The sequence below is a fragment of the Choloepus didactylus genome, chromosome 9 (assembly GCF_015220235.1).
Source record: "Choloepus didactylus isolate mChoDid1 chromosome 9, mChoDid1.pri, whole genome shotgun sequence".
NCBI classification, from domain to species: Eukaryota; Metazoa; Chordata; class Mammalia; order Pilosa; family Megalonychidae; genus Choloepus; species Choloepus didactylus.
The window spans coordinates 100,756,113-100,769,173 of record NC_051315.1 but is presented as its reverse complement, the minus strand read 5'-3'; the positions used below and the strand labels follow the sequence as shown (position 1 = coordinate 100,769,173).

At 40.3% G+C, this 13,061-nt stretch overlaps 1 protein-coding gene across 5 annotated transcripts in view; it reads left to right on the top strand.

Moving 5' to 3' along the window:
* PLEKHM3 (pleckstrin homology domain containing M3) overlaps positions 1–13,061 on the top strand; it is a 259,523-nt gene that overhangs the window by 24,741 nt on the left and 221,721 nt on the right. The window contains exon 1 of one of the 5 annotated variants that reach the window (XM_037848978.1): positions 9,508–9,872. The exons of the other annotated variants lie outside the window; for them this stretch is intronic. The gene's annotated coding sequence lies outside the window, so the exon portion shown is untranslated. Of the gene's footprint in view, positions 1–9,507; positions 9,873–13,061 lie in introns of those variants that run through there. 5 annotated transcript variants of the gene reach the window in all.

The window sequence follows — 13,061 nt, the reverse complement described above, 5'->3', positions numbered from 1 at the left end:
TAACCTCCAGGTATTTGTGAATTTTCTAAGTCTCTGATGGTTATTGACTTCTAATTGTATTCCATTGTGGTCAGAGAATGTGCTTTGAATAATTTCAATCTTTTTAAATTTATTGAGGCTTGTTTTATGTCCCAGCATATGATCTATTCTGGAGAAAGTTCCGTGAGCACTAGAAAAGTATGTGTATCCTGGTGATTTGGGATGTAATGTCCTGTAGATGTCTGTTAAATCTAATTCATTTATCAGATTGTTTAGGTTTTCAATTTCCTTATTGGTCTTCTGTCTGGTTGATCTATCTATAGGAGAGAGTGATGTGTTGAAGTCTCCCACAATTATTGTGGAAACATCAATTGCTTCCTTTAGTTTTGCCAATGTTTCTCTCATGTATTTTGTGGCACCTTGATTGGGTGCATAGACATTTACGATTGTTATTTCTTCTTGCTGAATTGCCTCTTTTATTTGTATGTAGTGGCCTTCTTTGTCTCTCAAAACATCCCTGCATTTGAAGTCTATTTTATCTGAGATTAATATTGCTACACCTGCTTTCTTTTGGCTGTAGCTTGCATGAAATATTTTTTTCCATCCTTTCACTTTCAGTTTCTTTGTGTCCCTGTGTCTAAGATGAGTCTCTTGTATGCAACATATTGATGGTTCATTTTTTTTGATCCATTCTGCGAATCTATATCTTTTAATTGGGGAGTTTAATCCATTTACATTCAACGTTAAAACCGTGAAGGCATTTCTTGAATCGGCCATCTTATCCTTTGGATTATGTTTGCCATATTTTTCCCTCTCTCTATTAATATCCTTTATTGTACCCATACCGAGTCTCTTTAGTACTGAACCTTTCTCCAAGTCTCTCTGTCCTGTCTTTGTTTCTCTGTCTGTAGGGCTCCCTTTAGTATCTCCAGTAGGGCAGGTCTCTTGTTAGCAAATTCTCTCAGCATTTCTTTGTCTGTGAAAAATTTAAGCTCTCCCTCAAATTTGAAGGAGAGCTTTGCTGGATAAAGTATTCTTGGCTGGAAATTCCTCTCTCTCAGAATTTTAAATATATCGTGCCACTGCCTTCTCGCCTCCATGGTGGCTGCTGAGTAGTCACTACTTAGTCTTATGCTGTTTCCTTTGTATGTGGTGAATTGCTTTCTCTTGCTGCTTTCAGAACTTGCTCCTTCTCTTCTATGTTTGACAGTGTGATCAGTATATGTCTCGGAGTGGGTTTTTTTGGATTTATTCTATTTGGAGTTCGCTGAGCATTTATGATTTGTGTATTTATGTTGTTTAGAAGATTTGGGAAGTTTTCCCCAACAATTTCTTTGAATACTCTTCCTAGACCTTTACCCTTTTCTTCCCCTTCTGGGACACCAATGAGTCTTATATTCGGACGTTTCATATTATCTATCATATCCCTGAGGTCCATTTCGAGTTTTTCAATTTTTTTCCCCATTCTTTCTTTTATGCTTTCATTTTCCATTCTGTCATCTTCCAGGTCACTGATTCGTTGTTCAACTTCCTCTAGTCTTGTACTATGAGTGTCCAGAATCTTTTTAATTTGGTCAACAGTTTCTTTAATTTCCATAAGATCATCCATTTTTTTATTTAGTCTTGCAATGTCTTCTTTATGCTCTTCTAGGGTCTTCTTGATTTCCTTCATATCCCGTACTAGGGTCTCATTGTTCATCTTTAGTTCTTTGAGTAGCTGCTCTAGGTGTGTCTCTTCTGGTCTTTTGATTTGGGTGCTTGGGCTTGGGTTATCCATATCGTCTGGTTTTTTCATATGCTTTATAATTTTCTGTTGTTTTTGGCCTCGTGGCATTTGCTGACCTTGATAGGGTTCTTTTAGGGTTTGTAGACCAGTTGAAGTCCTTATCTCTAATTTATCAGATCTACAGCTTCGTGGAGTACACTTTCTCTAACTAACCAGCAGGTGGCGTCCACGAGCCACCTGTTCTCCACAAGCCCGATCTCCCCTGCTTAGCCTTTTTGGTGAGTGGGGGAGTGAGTCTTGTGGGGCCCAATTGGTGTCCCAAGCTTGCGTGTGTAGTTGGTGTTGCCTGCCCTGTATGTGGGGCGTGTTTCTGGGCAGTCGGGGAGGGGGGGTGGCCCTAACAATCAAATCTCCCTGATGATCCTAGAGTTTTAAAGCTACTGCAATAGTCTAATCCTTCAGTTCAGTCCTGCCACAGTTTGTCTCTGCCACTGACCCACAAGTCTTTGGTATTGGCGTATGGCTCCTGAGACTTGCAAGTGGGCCCCTCTTCCAGGCTGTGCACCCCGGGTCCTCTGTTGAGGGATGACTGTGCTATGTCACAGGTGAGTGCCGTCCCCCCAGGGCAGTTCTGGGCTGCTGGGCTGTGTTGGGAGGCTCCCAGTCTGCTCAAATGATGGCTGAATGGGGCTCTGTTAATTCACACTGCTCCCCCTTCCCAGCTCTGGGACATTCAGCTGAGGTTGCAGGGAAGGCTAATGTCCACGCCCAGTTTTGTGGTGTGTGCCTGTTATTTGAAGCACTTCCGTCACACTGGGTTGTCTGGGGCAGCTCTGGGCTATGGGGCTGGCGATGGGCAGGAGTGTTTCCTGTCCACCAGGATGGTGGCTGTGAGCGGACACCCCTCTTTTCTTGGGAAGTTGTGTTGTTTAGTGAATTTTCTCAGCCACTGGATTATTGCCTTTTGTCTCAGAGCTCTCTTAGTTCTGCTCTTGACTTGACGTGCCCAAATTTCAATTCTTTGAAGCTTTCTGTATTGAGCTTCTTAGAGTAATTGTTTTAGAAAAAGCAAAAAGGATTTAAAAAAAAAAAAAAAAAAAAAAAAAAAAAAAAAAAAAAAAACGGCCCTCCTCAGAGATCTAATGGGTTATTGAAATGCTAATAGACAAAGCATCCAAGGCCATTAAGGAAAGGTGCCCTGGGCAGAGAGATCAGCCTTGCTTCGGGATTTGCATATGCGCCTCAAGGCCTGATCTCCGCCCTTCCCCTTTCTGTGTTCACCAGAACTCCAAAAATCCTCTGCTTTTACTTTGGAGCTTCTCGTGTTGTTTTCCTTCTATGCCCGTCTCCTCTCTGCTGGGCTGGCTGCTCTCAGAGTCTCTGGTGTCTGGCCTCAGTCTATCTATGGTTGGAGTTTGAATCAGTAGAATGAGTTTCCGGTAAGAGCAGCCACTGCAATTCTCCCTTCTCCTTCCTGGAGCTGACAGCCCCTCCTCCCCCGGGACTGAGCCTGGCAGGGAGGGGCGCGGGTCCCCTGGCCGCAAAAACTTACAGATTTCGCTGATCTCAGCAGTTCCACGTTTTCATGAGTGTTGTATGAAGTATGCCCAAAGACAGATTGCTCTGTGGTGTCCAGTCCACGCAGTTCCTGGCTTTTTACCTACTTTCCTGGAGGAGTAACTAAAACATACAGCTCACCAGTCTGCCATCTTGCCCCGCCTCTGTGGATTAATCTTATATCCTGCCACTTTGCTGAATTTGTTTTGCCAAGTAGGTGTATCATCAATTTCTCAGGGTTTTCCAAGTATAAGATCATATCATCTGCAAATAAAGAGAGTTTTGCTTCTTCCTTTCCAATTTGGATGCTGTTTATTTCTTTTTCTTGCTGAACTGGTCCTTGTTTTTTCCAACAACATGGCAGTGACTGTGGTGGTGGTTTCTTTCTCTTCCAGGTTCTGTTGACTTCCAGCTTTTGGCTACATCCCATAGCTCTCTTTCTGTGTCCCATTTCCTTTGCTTATAAGGACTTCAGCCATATTTTAAGGCCTATCCTCATTCAAGGGTCCAGTTTACAAATGGGTTCACACACACACAGGGCAGGGGTTGGGAACTGAACATACCTTTTGTGTGGGGCATGATTCAACCCCCAACATTTTCCTACTGGCTTCCTTTCCTATTTTCACCTCATCCTATTCGCCCACACTTCTAGCGAAGTATAGAAAGTGTCTGATTTGCTTCATGGGGAGTGTTAACCCTGAAAAGAATATCTAGAAGGCATTGTTTCCCCTTAGAGTGGATTTATTATTTGTTTTTTATGTAGCTGAACTATATTCTACTTGGAGCTTCTGATGCAAGCCAAATAGTTCAGATAACTGTGTCAAATGAGGGTGTGATAAAAATGAACAACAGTAATAAATTTCATGCATTATGCTTTCTCTAATTCATTGGCTGCTGAGGATCATACCAGACAGATGCTTAAAAACCCACATAATTTACCTTCAGCTGACACTAATGTAAAAGCTTTGTTTGATCTGTGAGTGTAATTAATCTTGATGGCAGTATGAGTTGTGAACAAAAACCAAAGACAAAATATAGAGGCCATTGCATTGAGATGTCAGGCATGCTATTTTCATTAACATTTTGTTGATTATTCATTGCTAATTAACTGTTAATTTGAGTTATGTATTTCAAATTGGAGTCCCTAATTATAAGCCATATTTATGAGTATGGTAGAAATTTATTTATCCTGTTATCTTGATTAGTGTAACAATTTTATTATTCAGTACAAACTAAAGCTGCTCTGTGCTGTGTTACTAGTTTCTTTGGGGACATTTATCTAGCTAGGAAATGGCTAAATATCCACTTCACCTTATGGTCTGTAGATGTTATTATAAATGAAGATTTTATTATAAATGGAGATTTTCAGTCATAGAACAGGGAACATGTATTTCTGTCAGAAAATGACAGATATAAGCAGTTTTTATTCTCCAGGAAATTAACTGAACGATTTCCTCCCACGTGTTCTTGATTCACTTTTACCAGCTCTTTAACTTTTCCAGAACAACTTCTCATTCACTCTCAGGATTCATTGAATCCCCAAATAAGGATTAAGTACTTGTTTTGAGCCGTGGCACTGTGCTCAGAGCCAGGAATACAATTTTGAACAAGAAGATATAATCCTTGCTCTTATGAAGCTCTAGTCTAGCTGGGGAGACAAACAAGTAAACAGAGTATTTTAAAAAGTGTGAAAAACATTTTAGTGGAGAAAATCAGGGTGCTAAGGAACATAGAAGAGGGGCACCCAAAAATGGACCTGGGGGTTAGGGAAGAATTTCTGGAAGAAGTGATACCTCAGCAGAAATCTGAAGGCTGAATCAGAATTAACCAGGTTGGGTGGAGTGAGCCGGGGAAGGGGTGATGGTGGGAAAAATGTGTTCCAGGCAGAAGAAACAGGATGGGTGAGAAAGCATGTAGAAAATTCCAGTTTCCATAAATTCTTTATGGCCAGAGATAGAGTGGGAGTGTGGGGAGGGGAAGGAGATTCAAAAGATGAGTTCAGGAGGATAAGTGTCCAATGTTAAGGAATATATGGTTTATCCAGAAGGCATAACCTGATATAAGGTTTTAATTGATCTTCATTTTGGAAAGCCTGCTCTGGCTGCAGTGCAGAAAATGGATTAGAGGAGGACAAGACTGAAGGGAAAAAGAGTGGACAGTGATTACTGAACCAAGGCAGTAATGATGAAGAGAAGGTGATAGATTTGGCAGGTAATAAAGATAGAATTAATATAACTTGCTGATTTGGAGTGATGGCAGGTGAGGGAACCAGCAGGATCATAAATGAAGTTCATCTTTCTGGAAGGGATGATGATGTCTTTCACTGTATGGAGAATGTCAGGAGGAGGCATGTTTGAGGAGAGAATGAGGAGTTCGGTTTTGTGCATATTAGGAGTTAGGAAACATCTAAAAGGGAGTTACATGTGTGGGTCTAGAGCTCGGTAGAGTGATCTATTCCTGTCTGCCACATGGATTACCACAGAGCCACTGGAGTGAGGGCAGAAGAGGAATTAATTATGAGGACCTTGGGAAAAATGGAGGAATGCCCATGTTTAAGATATGGCTGTAGGAAGGGGAGCCCACTGAGGGGACAGAAAGCATACAGAGATAAAGGAGACATGCCAGAAGGTACTGCATCAAGGGATTCAAGACTGCAATGTGAACAGAGGGTATTCAGCAGGTCAAATATTGCTGAGAGGTCAGGTCAGATGGGGACTGAAAAGTGTCTTCTGTGTTTAGCACCAAGGAAATTGTTCATGACTTTGCCTGAGCAGTTTTAGCTGGAGTAGAACCAGTTGCTTCTGGAAAAGGAATGAATGGGCAGGGAGAAGTGGTGTCAGAAAGTGTAAAGAATAAGTTTCTTAAAGAAACTTGGAAGAAAGGGGAGAAGGGAGGACATACACTAGCTGTAGAGGAACTTGGGCAGAGGTTTTACTTATTTTTTCTTCTTTGAGAAGAACTAGGACTTTAGCCTACTGAAATGCTGAGAAGACTCTAATAGGGAGGATATGTTGAGGATACAGAAATAAAAGGAGATTTTTTTTTTAATCATTTTATTGAGATATATTCACATACCACGCAGTCATACAAAACAAATCGTACTTTCGATTGTTTACAGTACCATTACATAGTTGTACATTCATCACCTAAATCAATCCCTGACATCTTCATTAGCACACACACAAAAATAACAAGAATAATAATTAGAGTGAAAAAGAGCAATTGAAGTAAAAAAGAACACTGGGTACCTTTGTCTGTTTGTTTCCTTCCCCTATTTTTCTACTCATCCATCCATAAACTAGACAAAGTGGAGTGTGGTCCTTATGGCGTTCCCAATCCCATTGTCACCCCTCATAAGCTACATTTTTATACATCTGTCTTCGAGATTCATGGGTTCTGGGTTGTAGTTTGATAGTTTCAGGTATCCACCACCAGCTACCCCAATTCTTTAGAACCTAAAAAGGGTTGTCTAAAGTGTGCGTAAGAGTGCCCACCAGAGTGACCTCTCGGCTCGTTTTGGAATCTCTCTGCCACTGAAGCTTATTTCATCTCCTTTCACATCCCCCTTTTGGTCAAGAAGATGTTCTCCGTCCCACGATGCCGGGTCTACATTCCTCCCCGGGAGTCATATTCCACGTTGCTAGGGAGATTCACTCCCCTGGGTGTCTGATCCCATGTAGGGGGGAGGGCAGTGATTTCACCTTTCAAGTTGGCTTAGCCAGAGAGAGAGGGCCACCTCTGAGCAACAAAGAGGCATTCAGGAGGAGACTCTTAGGCACAAATATAGGGAGGCCTAGCCTCTCCTAATAAAAGGAGATTTTTGATGGACCAAGGACGATGCTGCTGCTGATTTTGTTCTTTGGTCCTCTTGGACTCCATTTCTAAAATCATAGATCTGCTTACTTTTACAGCTTCCTCTGTAGTTTCTTCCAGCTCTTTCTGCCCATTCCCTATTCCTTTTGAATCATCATGTAACACTTGAACCACTGTAAGACCACCAGAAAAACTGATATACAACCCATGCTGGTATGAACAATGCAGGAGGCACCCTTGTATAGATTGAAACCTTATTTCAAAAAGGTTCCTAGATTGATTGCTGTCACCACTCTCTTGCACCAGTTAGTTGGTTTATAATGGAAGAAGATCAAAGAGAATGTGGTGGCTCTTTCTCTGGTACCACCACATCTGCTTTGGAGGCCACAAAGCACGATATTATGTCATTTGATTTGTGCTACATGATAACCTTTGAAGAAGGTAAGACAGTGTTCTTATTTGTTCAGTGTCACAGATAAAATAACTGAAATTCAGGTTCAAGTGGCTTCCCCAGAATCACACATCTGATAGTGGTGATGGAAAAACTTAGGTCTTCTAATTCTAGATCTTGTGGTCCAAAAGCAGTTTCTCTTTGCTGAAAGATTAGATCATCTGGTATTTAATATGGAGTCTATATTTTCATTGTGTTAACGTAATATGAGACCTTGACATTATCTTTTAGTAGAGTTAAGAAATGAAACTGAAGGTTGTGGGTCAATTTTGTTATTTTGTTTGACTCAGAAAATCCATACATATTAATAATTATACTCCCCCCACTCCCAAAAAAGAAGTTAAGTTGGTTTAGAAACAGCAGTTTATTTGGATTTGCCTTAAGAGTTAAAGTATGTTTGAGTTATCTGTGGTCATATCTAATTTGAAAATATTTCTTTTATTTCTTTTGACAGAAACATTTATTTTGCAGTTTTTTTTAAGCAAACATTTTTACAAGTGTTTCCATTTATTGACTGAAAGAAAAATGATGTCTTCGGGAGACATTAGTAAAAGCATTGGGCAATTAGGACTCTGTAAACATTTGCAAAAGCACTTGTTTGGCCTAAATGAAATCAGTTATTATACCCCAGCAAACATTCCAAGCAATGTGTCCAAGGTCACTAAGAGAATTGAGGTTAGCTATTTAGTTAGAGAACAACTTTTAACTCTGTTTATTTAGGAATCTCTCATTTACATTCCCTTATAGAACTTAATAAAGACGCAGAAGTATTATAGATGTGATTTTTAAATAAATTAAATATAAACTATTTCCCCAGTGTAAAGATGACATTTAGTAGTTAATTTTCTAAGTAGTGGGGTTAACAAACATAAAGATTTAAAAATAAATATTAAACTTGCCGGTGTTTGGCACTAAGATTAAAAGCACTATGTTTAAATTTTTGCTGTATTATCTCCGGGTATTTAATTTGCTGTGAAATGTCAGAGAGGACTACATATGCATTTTAGAGTCTTATTTCCACTCATTTACAAGCGGTGTCATCTTGGACAAGTTACTTCATCTCTTTAAATCTCAGCTTCTTTACCTGTAAAGTGGTAATAATGACAGCAGCTTTCTCATAGGGTTGTTGTGAGGATTTAATAACGTAGTGTAGGTGAAGGGCTTAACATAATGTCTGCCCTTTAGTAAGTACTCAATAAATATTAGATATGACTTTTTAATATTGGTCTTGGCTTAGGAGTTAAAAGAACTATCTTTATTTTTAAACATCTTATTAAATTTATCATTCCTCATTTGACATATGTCCATCCACATGAAAGCGATCTTCTGCAGGACATTTTAAATTTAAAACAGTAGTAGTTCCTGAGAACAGACAGCTATTTGAGTCCCAAGTATCAAATGCCTATTATCCTACTGTAAGATTGAAACAGTCAAAGAAATATGGACCAATCAGAGCTCCAGAATTCAACTCCAGAATTTTTATGTAAAAATCCATTCCATACTAATGATAAATGTCCATAATAAATTTAAAACCAGTTTAGGGGAAGAAGAGGTAGTTGCTACTGTTCTTATCTTTCATACTTTACAAACTTTTCCTTTGACATGTATGATGGGCAGTGATTTTTCTGGTCTGCATGTTGTACATAGTTAAATTACAAAGACTCATCCTGTTATTTTGCCTTACCTTGTGCTTATCTTTGAGGGTCAAAGACAGTGTTTTGTCTGCCTTTGCCAGCCTTGCTAGTTTCCGGACAGAATTGCTACGAGGCTCCTTGGTAGCCAAGGTCATTGTCACAGAGTATTTTGAGAGTAAATAACAAGAAGGAGGGAGGGGTCTTGGATGTAGTTCTTCACCCGCTGAGTGCCGCTATCTTTGCAAATAAGAGATGAGTTGCCATTTGCCTATCATGGCTCTTGTAATCTTGGGTGCCATTTAACAAAGACCCATGTTCACTTTTTAGCAGAGAATGAAAAAAATTAATTACTTCTTATGCACATTTACCCTAAGAGTCCATAAAACTGGTTGTGTGTATATGTGCTAGCCTGTAAGTTGTATGTTGTCTTGAAGGTGAAAGGTATGGGTATTCTCCCTTCTACTAATCAGCCACAAGGACCTAAGGAGTTAAAGTAAGCAGGAAGTGAGGCAGCTGCTCATTTTCCAGGCACCACCCAGCAAGGGCCTTCCACTGACTGGGGACTGTGGGTCAGAAAGACTTGGGGCTGCTTGTGAAAAAGCTGTCTGCACTCTTGCCTTCCATATGTGCCATTGTTACTTACTCTGTTGGGACCTTTGAGGCTGTTACTATGGGTTGTCAGCTTCGTGCCGGAAGCATTATTATTACTAGAGTAAGTACTATTGGTTTTGTTTGTGTGTTTATTTATTTAATAACCTTTGTCTTTTGTCTCTTTCAAATGAAGCCATCTCTGTATATATGTTGTTTTAGTTTCTTAGCTGCTAAAGCAAATACCATACAATAGGTCGGTTTCACAACAGGAATTTCTTGGCTCAGGATTTGGGAAGCCAGAAGTATTTTCTGGCTGGCTGGCAATCACCGGGATTCCTGGCTTTTCTGTCACATAGCAGTGCACATTGTGGTGATGTCTTTGTCTTTCTCCTCTGGGTTCCATTGATTTCCTGCTTTTGACTGCTCCCTGTGGCTTCTCTCTCCATCTGACTTTCACTCTGTTTATAAAGGACTCCAGTAATCTGGATTAAAGCCCACCCTGATTCAGTTGGGCCACACTTTAATTGCAATAACATCTTGAAGAGATTTTATTTGCAATGGGTCCACACCCACCAGAATGTGGACCAAGACCAAGAACATGTCCAAACTGGAGTGTGCTATTAAATCCACCACATGTCATTTATTGTGTTTTGTCACTTAAGACTCTTTATCATTCCTTGATCAATAATGATTCTTTACTTGTGTTCCCATAACATCTTTTGCGTACCTCTCTTAAGGCACTTTTACACCTGATTTTTGTCTGTTCCCCACTAGCTATTAAACTTTTGGGGGGCAGAAGCTGTGTTTTGTGTCCTTAGCATCTAACATACTCTGTCCTCTGTAAATGATTGTTGTATATAAATGTGGTTAAGAATCAGTTAGCTTCTAGTAGGAATAACAATAGTTTTAGGTTTTAAAAAGTGCTTTCACATGCATATCTCATTTGTGCTTCACAGCTCTCTAAGGTAGATGAGGCAGGCATTGGCAGGATTTCTCTTTTGCAGATAAGGAGGACCCAGAGGTCCTGAGTCAGCCTGACTTGCTGGAAGTCATTCAATTTAAAAGGCAGTGCTGGGTCATGAACCCATTCCTGTTGTCAGAAGTCTGTTTACTTCCCATTGCCATACCTCAGTCCCACTGAACAAACTCAATACTTCATCTGGTGTGGCTCATGGTTTGGATTCAACCTCCCTCCTCTTTGTTTATGGTCTTTCTAACATCAGGGCCCCTGCGGGATTTAAGGTGATTTAAAAGGTAATTGAACTTGTGTGGCCCACAGGACTCAGTAATTAGATAGGGATTCCAGGAAGGTCTTTTTCTTCCTGTGGGGCCCCGGGCTGACAATAGATGAGTCATCTTTGTCTCTCTTTCATCATCTTTAAAATAATCCTTTTCTGTAAACCCACAACTGCTCTAAAAAATAAATTTAAAAATTTTAATTTAAATTTTAAAAATGCTGTTACTACTTTACTCACCTCTCCCTGATGAGGTCACTACATGGATTTGTTAAGAAGCTTACCAAGCTCTTTATAAACCATATTCTAAACCATGTATGTGAAAAATGATAATTCTCCCTAAAGCTAAGTAATTTTTCCTAGGTCAACTCAATTTAACCTGGGAGACAACCGGTTACAAGTCAGTCTTTCATTGTGTTTGAAAACATAGCCCCCATTACTCAGGCTCAAGCAGAAGATTCTAAATAGTTATAAGAGCTGATGACATCTTTTAAATTTGTGGCTACTTCTTTCATCGGGTATTTTGCGTGCTGGGGTCTTACCGTACCTCTTGGGGTAACTATCACATTCTTTGTTGCAGTTTGTTGCATACTCAGCCCGTTCCAGATTGCTTGCCTCATTTGGTACCCATGTGCACCTAGCCGGTTATTCCCTGTTGCAGATGGAGACTGACTCTAGCAACATGTGGTTTTTATGATGGAAATTTTCACCTTCTTCACCTCAATCCCAGAATGAAGATAACTTGAGTTGTCAGTTTGTTTTTGTTTATATATATATATATATATATATATATATATATATATATATATGTTTTATTGAGATTGTTCACATACCATACAACTATCCAAAGATCCAAAGTGTACAATCAGTTGCCCATGGTGCCATCATACAGCTGTGCATCCATCACCAAAATTAATTTTTTTTCAATTTTTAGAACATTTTCATTACTCCAGAAAGAAATAAAGATAAAAAAAGGAAACTCAATGCCTCCCATACCCCTAAGCACCACCCCCCTCCATTATTGATTCACAGTTTTGGTATAGTACATTTGTTACTGTTGATGAATGAATGTTAAAATACTACTAACTGTAGTATATAGTTTGCAGTAGGTATATATTTTTTTCCTATATGCCCCTCTATTATAAACTTCTAGTTATAGTGTCATACATTTGTTCTAGTTCATGAGAGAGATTTCTAATATTTGTACAGATAATCACGGACATTGTCCACCACAAGATTCACTGTTTTATACATTCCCATCTTTTAACCTCTGACTTTCCTTCTGGTGACATATGTGACTCTGAGCGTGTCAGCCTGTAACTCCAGACTGGTGTAAGGAGGTGTGGCCCATGGCTGTTTTCCCCCAGGCTCTGGGGTCTGGTTCTGAATGGAAGGCAAGTAGTAGAGCTGGGCCCCACCACTTTCCTCTTAGGGAAGAGAGACCCCCTAGGGAGAGGTCATTAGCATTTGAATGATCTCTCTCTGCCTGTGCCATTTCCACCTTTGTCTGGGTCAGAGCGCTGGGAACTGACAATGGCTGAGGATTTATCCACTGAGCCAAAACAAGGACAGAAACCCCCCACAGGGCCAGTCTGCGGCCACCCTCCAGCTCTCCAAAGTCAGTCGTCACCCAAAGCCTCTGTCTGCGTGTTGGGGATTTGTAGTTTGTATCGAGTAGTACATGTTTATTAATTAAAACCCCAGTTGGAGCTCAGCTGAGCTGTATTCACTTGCTTGGAGAGAGCTGCTCTCTAGCACCACAAGGCTTTGCAGCTTGGGCCATTGGGGGAGGGGTCTCCCAGCTTGGATCCACCGTTTTTACTTACAGATTTTATGCTGCTATCTCGGGTACTCCTCCCAATTCAAGTTGGTGTATGGTGAGTGGATGATCACATTTGTCCCCCTGCAGTTATTCTGGATTATTTACTAGTTGTTCCTGGTTGATTATTAGTTGTTTCAGCGGAACTAAGTAGCTTCCACTCCTCTCTGTGCCGCCATCTTAGATCCTACCTTTTGTTTGTTTTTAAACAACCATTCCTTGCCATGGAGGCAAAGCAAGATGGAAAATATCAAGT